The following is a 10,588-nucleotide window of genomic DNA, read 5'->3' on the forward strand; positions in this document are numbered from 1 at the left end:
CGGGGAATATTTTTCTGATAATCCCGCTAACAAAAGTGATGCGACCCACTCATCATTGATGTTGAAACCCGTACCACTCAATTTTTGACTTGTTTCGATGATTTGTGTGACATACGAAGTCATTGAAGCACTATTTTCGAGTCGTATGGAAATCAGACTCCTCAGTAAACTGATTCTCCTCGTGAATCCTGAGTCGTCAAATAGGTTCTTCAATTTTTTCCACAGCTCATGGGTCGTTTTCACACTTTTTATGTGTACGTACAGTGACGAATCTATTGTCAGAATCAGCTTAGCTCTGGTTTTCGCGTCACCTGCTGCTCCTATTTCTGCTGGAACCGTCTCAGACTTGATGCAATCAGACATTCCCTCCAGAACTAAGAAATTCTCAGCAGCGAAAGCCCACTCACTGTAGTTTTCCCGCCCTTTCAATTTGGGCACACTGACAAGGTAGTTCGTCGTCATTTTCACAGTAATTTTCACAGTCACAGCGTTAATAACAGTTTATCTCACTCTGCAATGTCTATTTCTAGTCTAGATCTAACTTCTAGTCCAAGAAACTTGCGAGAAAAACTAAAATACTGAGCACATAACCTCTTGTTAAATAAAACGCTTGAGTCACAGACACGAACTGAACTTTATTTTTTAAAAGTTATGTCAACTGTCAAGTATGGCACAGATACAATTTACATACTTATTACTTTATGACAGATGGCGCTACTATATTTATAATTATGTGTGATATTGTCGATACTAAAATAAACATAAAATAACAAATATTATGCGGCTCGTATGGACCAAATGGTTTGTATGCGAATTTAGTGGACTGTATTAGGTTTAAAAATTTATAAACTATGAATCGTTACCACACCACAAGTTAACATCTGCTGCTGCATGAATACACCAATATAACAAATTAGAGATCTTACCTTGGATGGGAACAGCGGATTTTCAGCGTCACATGTATAGGGGGGCCCCCTTTTTTAGCGGTTATAGAAAATTCGCGGCTTTTAGCGTAGCGCGGTGCGGTGCGCGGAGCGCGGCTCAAGCGGAAGAGAACTGCAACTTCACTCTTTCAGTCCTGCGGCCACGTTTTGCGACGAACTTCACTATTGGCGCAAGTGGCGCCAAACTCGCGTAGCAGATATCGAGGGAAAGAGAGGATTATTAGGATAGGATCGATAAGACCTCGTCCAATGTCATAACAGTGCACAAACACAACAACAGATGGCGTTATAAATTATATGCGGCAACAATTCATAGAAATATAACAAACGGCGCCTTCAATAATATAATATAATATAAATAATATAAGCAACGTCAAGCGTTCATATATTAGATGTTTCTGTCAAAAATAAGTTAAATATTGTTATTAATTGTTCTATATTTATGCCAGTATACAATACATAAAAATAGATAATAAATGTTGTAGAAATTTGGTTCGCAAAGTTGAATTCTATTCCATATTCTCAGCTATCTCGAATACGAAGCTCAGTAACCACAGGAGAATAACATTGTTTTCACCATATACCTATAATGCTACAGTGTATATTAAGTCTATGGTTTTCACTTTGTTTTTGCTCATTTTGACAAATATACCGTGGGGACATAACGCGACTGAGTTTTTACTACAAAATAAAGTCAGAATTGATATGTAACTGTATTAAAGTTTTTTACTTTATTTTAAGAATTTAATCAGTAAACATGAAATATTTTACTAGTAGATTAAAAATACGCAATTTCTATTGTATAACATAATTTGTTTTTGATTTATGATACAGTAAAATTATAATGCTCATTACCTACATTCGGTAAACAATGGTTTTCTACGAAAAATATATTGAAACGAGTCGCTAACTTCTATATACACTGAGACTGCTCTTAAATTTTTTTTAAAACTGACACCCATAAGTTCACCAAATTGTTTCATAAACTGATGTAACTTAAATTAGTTAGAGCTTACAAAGAACAACCGCTGTAACAGCATGTATGCTCGTTTATTGCAAAATATATTTATGATGGTTCCTTGTATTTTTACTCTATATTTTTCGAGCTCCTTTATATTCTTCATGAAATAGAAAATAGTTTTGAAAAATTACTTTTAAGACCGCGCGCAGGCAACCTCTTGTCAGGCGCGGAGCCTTTATAACGTGTGATATATCGCTGTACTGTGCATTGTTGTATGTCTCACCTTAAATAATCTAATTTTATATAATATTTCTATCTTATACAAATAATATAAGGTAGGGTAAACACTGAAATGAAACGAAGTTTTTTTAAATATGGTAAGCGATTACTATTTACGACACAAGAAATTATGGAGTCATCAAACTGCTCAAAATTTTTCTTGAATGTGCCCTGGGAATTGCCTATTGTAAATCATAATATTAATACGTGAACGAAAAACTTTGTAACCCTTTTTACGAAAAATGGGGAATTGTCGTTGAAACTAAGGTCGAATTTCGACCATTGGGCGATCTCTAGTTGTAATAACTACTTAAGGTCTGTCTTTGTTGGCAACGTCAGACTAGGGTCCTTGATATATACACTGCTGAAATATATTTATTAGTGCCGTGGATATAGTCTAGCTGAGCATGATTAAAAATAACGAAAAATTTTAAACATGGTCACAGTATAGCAATATTAATATGTCATATTGCTATACTGTGACATGGTCGACGATAATGCTTCAAATTTAAATGTCATGTAATAACCCATACCAATAAAGAAATATAAAATAGCATAAAGCACAATTTTTTGGTCCAGTATAATTTTTGTTTACATAAATTACAACGAAATGAATTGTAAGGGAGTATACATTGTACGCTAACATTTATAAACACATAAACACTAAAGTTCTGTTTGCTAGGGTTCAACTAATAACTGTAGGGCTTTTAGTTCTGCTCTGAACGAAATCTAAGTTGTAAGGCTGTCGGAGTTTACTAAATTGAAATTTCAGTTGGAGTTCACATTGTGTTTGTGATCTGAATTTTACTCTAAATAACACAGAAATGTTTCACCTTTAACTTCATTGCAAACAGTTTTTTAATACTTCTGTTACTGTTACTGACGACCTCCGTGGCTCAGTTGGTGGGCTGTTGTTAGCTCAAGCCGGGGGTCGCGGGTTCGAATCCCGCCGACGACGGAACAAAAAGTTTTCAATGTTTCCGGGTCTGGATGTGTATTAAATATGTTTATGCTAAAATAAAAATCAAAAATTTAAGTATAATATAAAAGTATTAAATATATTTCCGTTGTCTGGTACCTGTAAAACAAGTCCTTCAGGTACTTAGTACAGGGCCATAGATATTATATTAACTAACATATTATATTATACTAACATCTATACATCTATACATACATACATACATATAAATAAAATTGGAGTGTCTGTTTGTAATATTGAAAGAACCGTTTTTTACTACATGCATACGAATGTATGTATCGCTACATTCAACAAAACAACATTTTTTACAATTTTTGTCTGTGTCTGTCTGTCTGTCTGTTTGTTCCGGCTAATCTCTAAAACGGCTGGAGCGATTTTGACGGGACCTTTTTTGGCAGATAGCTGACGTAGTAAGGAATAACTTAGGCTACTTTTTAACCGACTCCCAAAAAGGAGGAGGGTATATTTAAGTTTGTTTGAATTTTTTCTCGGACAACTACGCCATTTGTGGACCGATTTTCAAAATTATTTTGTTGTTGTATGAGATATAGCGCGATTTTTGCTGAGGCGGACGAAGTCGTGGGCAACAGCTAGTATTATATTATAATTGCTAATTTGTTACCGCGTTAAATCTAAATTAGCCTATTACCGCCGTACTCAGAGACATTTAATTACGATTAACCTTGAATTCAATGAAGAGTTTGACAGATAATGTATGGGGCTTCTGTCAAAATTTTGAATTAATTGCAATTAAATAAATAATGTTCCTCTCTGAGTGCGGCAGTTAGTTACATTGTTAGTCTTATTATTCATTTTGTTGAGTTGTAATTTAATAGAACACTGTTGATGTGTTACTATAATTATTGTGTATAATTGTGCTCTAGTTGTGGGTACCGCCACACTATGATGATGATGTGAACATGTGATTTTGTGCGTATAGTCTATACTAAAAAAATTAATTAAAAAGATTAATTTTTTTCTCACTTTTTTGGTAAAAAGTGGGACCCCGTGCGAGTTTCTTACGCCGATTCTTCTCCCCGGGATAGTTCCCGAACCGGTGGTAGGCACCAGTAGTATCAAAATTCTGAAAGCATTTGTTACAAATCTATTCGGTAATAAAACAATTTTTATTTTATTTATTATAACTCTATATTATATTAAGTATAATATGAATTAGTATGAACATGTGATGTTGTACGTATAGTAGATATTAAATTCCATTGGTTTTTTTTATTACATTTTCTACACACTAAATAATTACGACACATTGACTCAGTAGAATCAATCTTCAAAATCTTTTATTTTCGCTTAGACAAAATAATCAAAATCGAGTGAGTACCTATACAATATACACTTATGTGGAATTAGGTATTTCGGTAAAGGCTGATATTATATCTCGAACAATATCCAGATCGGACTCAGATATCGGATGTAATTAATAATTCATTAGCCGACACCTCAGTGTCATACGAATCTTTCTTTCGCTTCAGGGGCTACGGAATATCGCCGTCCCCAATTATAGTTTATCCTCTACCAATAACAGGAAAAGATTTGATACGAGACGAGCATTGATGAGAGTAATTGGAAGTTGAAATACGGAGATGAAATGTGATGCAGGTTTGATTATGGGTAGTTCGGAAAGTATTATTTTTGTTACTAATTTAAATACCCATGTCGCTTCGATCGCAGGTTGTTTCGATATGTGCGTGTGAATTACACAATACACAGCCTGCGACAAAAAACCACATTCGAGGTATGAGAATCTGCCTCCAGATTTAGCGCGGGTGGTGTTGCTTTCACAAATCATATCGTGGCCCATGATTCGTGGGTGAGTGACAGAATGCGGTTCAAACACGGTTATAGCACAAATACCCGAGATTTGGTCTTTATGAAATCAGACACGTACGTGATAGCCAGTTTCATTTTCCTCACATTGTTATAAAATTTACGACGGCTGATCGGAACATGGAACGACGGAACACTATTATTGAGACTTTTTAGTAATGTAACTAATTATCTAAAATAGTTATCAATTTAAACCTACTCCTGAGTGTCAATTCAGACCGCAACGCGACGCGTAGATGCAATTCTAAATTTGAATGGATTTGACAGACTTGCAAGACGTCTCACGCAATTGAAATCTGTCAAATCCATACAAATCTATGCCGCGTCGCGCCTCGCCTCGCCTCGTTGCGTTGCGGTCTGAATTGACCCTGATTGATTCGTAATAACGCTGCGATGACGCAGCGCCCGTGTGGCCGGCTATGCGTCAAACGGCAGCGCTGCGTCGACGCAACGCGCCGTGCGGACTGGCTCTGAAGCTCGTCACAGACAGAGCAGGTAATGTATATTAATGTACATTACATCCCGGGCTGTATATCTTTACATTATATGAATCTATCACACACACACAACAGGTAATGTAATGTATCTTTCCCTACATTTCAATGGTAGCCGCCCCGCTTGACGCACATTTCAGCTGCTAAAGTGTTATACAGGCTGTTCTTATTTTTAATGTTGTAATACTATGGCCTTTCGTTATGGTTACTTGCTATTAGATTCACTAGATAGTTCACCAAAAGATGATTCGGATTGTAATTTTGATGCGCGCATTGTTTCATATTGTGCCAAAAACAGAACGATGTGGATTGAAGATATTTGATTGAAAATATAGGCTCTGGGAAACAGACTGCCTGCAGTACCTGCTGTGAAGTGCTGTGCTAAGGTGGCAAGTGGCAACACTGTGTGTATCTGTCTATCATACACATATAATATAATCACATAAATTTTTGAACACCTTATGAAGAGAAGAGATGTATACAAAAATATATTGAGATGTATTCAGATGTATTTAGATGTATCAAAATATAAATGTATATTTTCATATAGCTCGGTATCTTAAGATACGAAGATGTAAAAATATACATTATAGCTGCTGTGTGTGGTCTCCTGACGATTTCTATAGAAATATGTATTGAGATGTATCGAGATGTATCGTGCTATAATATACATCTTTACATTACCTGCTCTGTGTGTGACAAGCTTAAAAGAGTTCGAATCTGATTTACTACAATATATCGCGATCTCTTTCATTCGACCCCAAACGTTTAAGCCGTATCAATAATGTACTTTACGATTTACATGCGAGCGACGGTAACACCGGCGCGCCCTGTGCCAGCCACTTAACAATTCAATCAGTCGCCCGCTCCCGTGGGACGCACAAACAGGGAAATTGGATTGGAACAACAATCATATTAATTACTTGAAGTTACTGGAAACTTCTGAAATCTTGCTATGGAGCCTGTGGCGGACCAATTACTGCTAAAATCCTGCATCGCAATATCATAGTTTTTGAAGCGCGGCGGTATATAACGCTAGAATTATCATCTCGCTCGGTCGGTAGATCTTATAAGTTTTAACTTATAACTTTAGGTCCTCAATTCATACCTCCACAAGCCTATGTCTTCCTTATTTGTCTTCTCTGTGTTTCTTCCTAAAAATATTGGTATCCACTCGTTTCCATGCACATATTATATGAGCTGATGAATTCTTCTCTATGCAACCGAACCATACAATATAACATGAACATAAAATATAAACAAGAAACAACAATGTAAAATTCAAGTGAAAAATTCTACTTTAAAAAAGTAAAAAGTGTACTGAGGTCAGTTCGTAATAAAGTTAGGAATAAGCCATAGGAGTTGGAGATTTTTTGATTGCTACACCCAGCTATGTACAAACAAACCTAGAGACGGAATCGGCTTTGCATTTACAAAGGAAACATGGCGCATGTACAAAGGAACGTCAGTTTGTCAAGCGACCAACTTTACTATTGACTGTGGAATAAAATAATATAAAAGTATCGCGCGTGTACAACTTTGTAAAAGATTACATTTTTTTAAAATATAAAATAAGGGGGCAAACGAACAAAAGGGTTCGACGAACGAAAAAACCCCTTATTTCATAGAAAAAAAAATTGTAATTTCTGTACGTATTCAGATTCCAGGGTAAAATTAATTCTATTTTCGCGAATGACTTGCTCATTTAGTGTTTTATATTTTTGGTATTTTTAACTTCATTTTCACCACAAGTCCGACTTGAAATTGTACATGCTTAAAACTGTATTAATAAGTAGAATTTACTTAAAATAAATTCTAGTATTCAAAGTAAAACTTATGTTACACAACTTACTATCAAAATATGTTGTCGCGCATTTATCTCGCGGGAATATTTTCCTTTTCTCTTCCTCGGCACAATTATTGTGTTTATGCTGTCCTTAGTATTTGACAACTTAATGCCGTATAAGAAATAAAAAACTTCTCCTAAATATTTCTACTGCTCTAAATGATTAAATTAGCACTAATGACCATGGCAATTAAAGCCCTCTTAAAGAAGTGGGGCCATAAGACACGGGGCGTTAGGTTCGGTGGACACGCGCGAGAAAATTGCGAGGCCGAAAAGGCCCCAAATAATCCGATAAACACTAGAGAAATTCGAGACTTTTTACACATAAACAGCCCTTTTTTGCGACCAATTTGTAGCTGTCACGGTCTGTTTTTTATGTTTTTATACATTTAGGGTATCTGAACTACGTATAGTTTATTATTTTAAATAGTTACAGCATTTTAAAAACTCTATTTATTTACAAAGAGAATTTCAAAGTCACTATCATAATAATATTATGTATTTAATGTTTATTATTTAGTGTTCACTTTAATTAACTTACTTTAACATCGATTAATTTCAGCGTAATAATAAAAACAACTTCTTAATGTATTCTCAAATAATTTTTAAAGCTTAATGTCTATTTATTTTGCATTATAGAGCTATAAGTAATATTGAGAAAATATTGGTATTTAGAAAATCTATTAAAATAGAGTAAGATATCAAAAAGCCATAACATCCGCACGTCCGAGGTTGTTATAAAATTTTATGTTACGGCCGTGTTCCCAGTTCCCACTAAACTCCGCAGCCCGCTGATATGGAACTTTATGTTTTTATGGACACTCTTAAACAACTTATAATCTTAATAACATGGACGATGTTTATAATAATAGAGTTTTATATGTCGCATTAAAAATTATGAAGTAATCGAGACTGTTAGCTTATGTCAAAATCTGCAGGATATTCATGTCAACCCTGATAAAAAGTTGAGTTTGGAATTTTGGTATTAATATATTATAGTATGGCATTATTTAACCGCTAATTAGTAGGTGGCCCGACATCGTAGTTAGCGGTTAGACACTTTTAGGGCTTTTATCGATCGTTTGTATCCAATGCATATTTTATATTTAGTCAGTAACTATAGCAAGTTTATACCAGCGGGGCTAAAATGGTCGCTTTGGACTATCATATTATGAATCATAATATGATTCATTAAAAAAAATCAAAAATGGCATTCTGCTTGCAATTCATGTCTATATTCGTACTAACTTGACACTCGTCAGTTTGACAGTTTTGACAATTCATTTTCTGAATTAATTTGAGAGGAATTGCAAAATGTGACCATATTAGGTCCGCAGTACCTACTTTCGTAAATTGAAACCACCGCACTATGGAAAATGGTAGAACTAGAGCATATCATAAATGGATTTTAAAAATATCACAATTTGAATGAAATATTTATTGCATTCGATACGCTAATAACCAAATAATCCTAATCAGACATTTTTTTGTTCTAAAACTGCATAATTTTTTTTTTTTCATAGGTTGAAGTAAGTTGAAGTAGCGGATGGCTCATTCAAATGTTTGCATACACGTAATTCAAATGAATATTGTGAAAAAAGTATTTAGCTCATGCATGCGGTTTTATACATTTTTAAAAATGATATTTTATGTTCTTAATAATGAGCTATTAACTTTTTTTAATATGCTTTTTATTTTTGAGTAAGTACTTAAAAATTGACATACCCTATTTTTCACTTTTCTTTTTTTTTCGTCGAAGGTTTTCACATTTACCGACGGCTCCCGACGCGCAACTTTATGTGTTATTTGATAGTCTAACTATTTATAAATGAAAAATTAAAAAAATCACCTGCGGAAGTTTGCGGTCCTGGAAGTTATGGGAAAAAATGTGATAGCGGTCGGAGTAGATAATTCGGTATCTTTTGCGGTTACTGCTGACATAGTTTACAAAAACTATATTAACCACAATATTTTGATAGCAATAGCTTATCATCTATTTTGCACTCGTCGTGCATGAGTAAATATGCATAACATTCATATTAGTACGTATTTCATATCTAAAAAACCAGTATATAAGGGGAAGCAAATATCTTCAAATTGCACACTTCAGCGTGTATTTCATATTGAGTGACACTTATTTAAATTGGTTATTTCCATTAAAATGTCAACTTTCAACTGTACTAAGGGCGATTTCATCATTCCCTATATCGAGCATGGCAGAACCTTGGAATCGTTGTCCATAGTTCTACAGCAAACATTAAATGTTTCTGAAAACATCTTGTGTTTTGTAATTGGTGACATTCAAAGAAATATTCTGCCTTCTTTAAATAAGCGCTGGGCTCAAGCATCACGGAAAAAGGACGAATTTATTCGAAATAATACAAGCTGGCTGGAGTCAGGATCTGAATATCCTGACACAGTTTCCGGAGTCTGAAGCACATTCACTGCCATCAACTTCTGGTAAACGAGGAAGACCGTGCATTGCTTATGGAGACTCCTCAGAATCAACAAAGAAAAGGAAAAACACTCTTTTACTAGAAGAATATGGGTTTGAGCACATTTGTAACGCATTTTTGCAAGGACTGCGGGCCTTAGGTGAGTATGCAGAGGCTCATCTTGTTGAAGAGCTAAGAAACTCTGAGAGCGAAAAGAAAAAAGTTTTCTCGACTATGTGGAAAGAGTCAAACCAAATGAAGATTTTATCTGATACGAGTACAGAAGCATTGAGTGCTTTTATTGATTTGGATCTAACTAAAGCACAATATATGTACCTAAGAAATTTAACCAACGAAAGAAAGTGTACAATGTTTCCCCCATATTACAAAATACAAGAAATAAAACAAACTTGCTATCCACCATCTTCTACACATATATCGAAATCACAAATACTTATGCTAAAGTGATTAATATACAAGACTTACTGGACCACACAGTTGCCAGAATTTTAAAAATTAATCCAGTTTTCCTAGAACAACACAGAAATTTAATCCTTTACTGTAAATGGGGATGTGATGGTTCATCTGGCCAAAGTCAATACAAGCAGAAACTGCCAGAAGAATCGGAAACTATTTCAGATGCCAATCTGTTCGTCACTTCATTAGTTCCCATTAGATTAATTGATGACCTCTCACAAGCCATTATTTGGCAAAATCCAGTACCTTCATCTGTTCGTTATTGTAGACTCATTTCTATTGAATTTTGTAAAGAAACTCCTGAAAAAACTAAGGCAGTTGTAGACGA

Source organism: Aricia agestis, chromosome 9 (assembly GCF_905147365.1).
Source record: "Aricia agestis chromosome 9, ilAriAges1.1, whole genome shotgun sequence".
Lineage (NCBI taxonomy): Eukaryota > Metazoa > Arthropoda > Insecta > Lepidoptera > Lycaenidae > Aricia > Aricia agestis.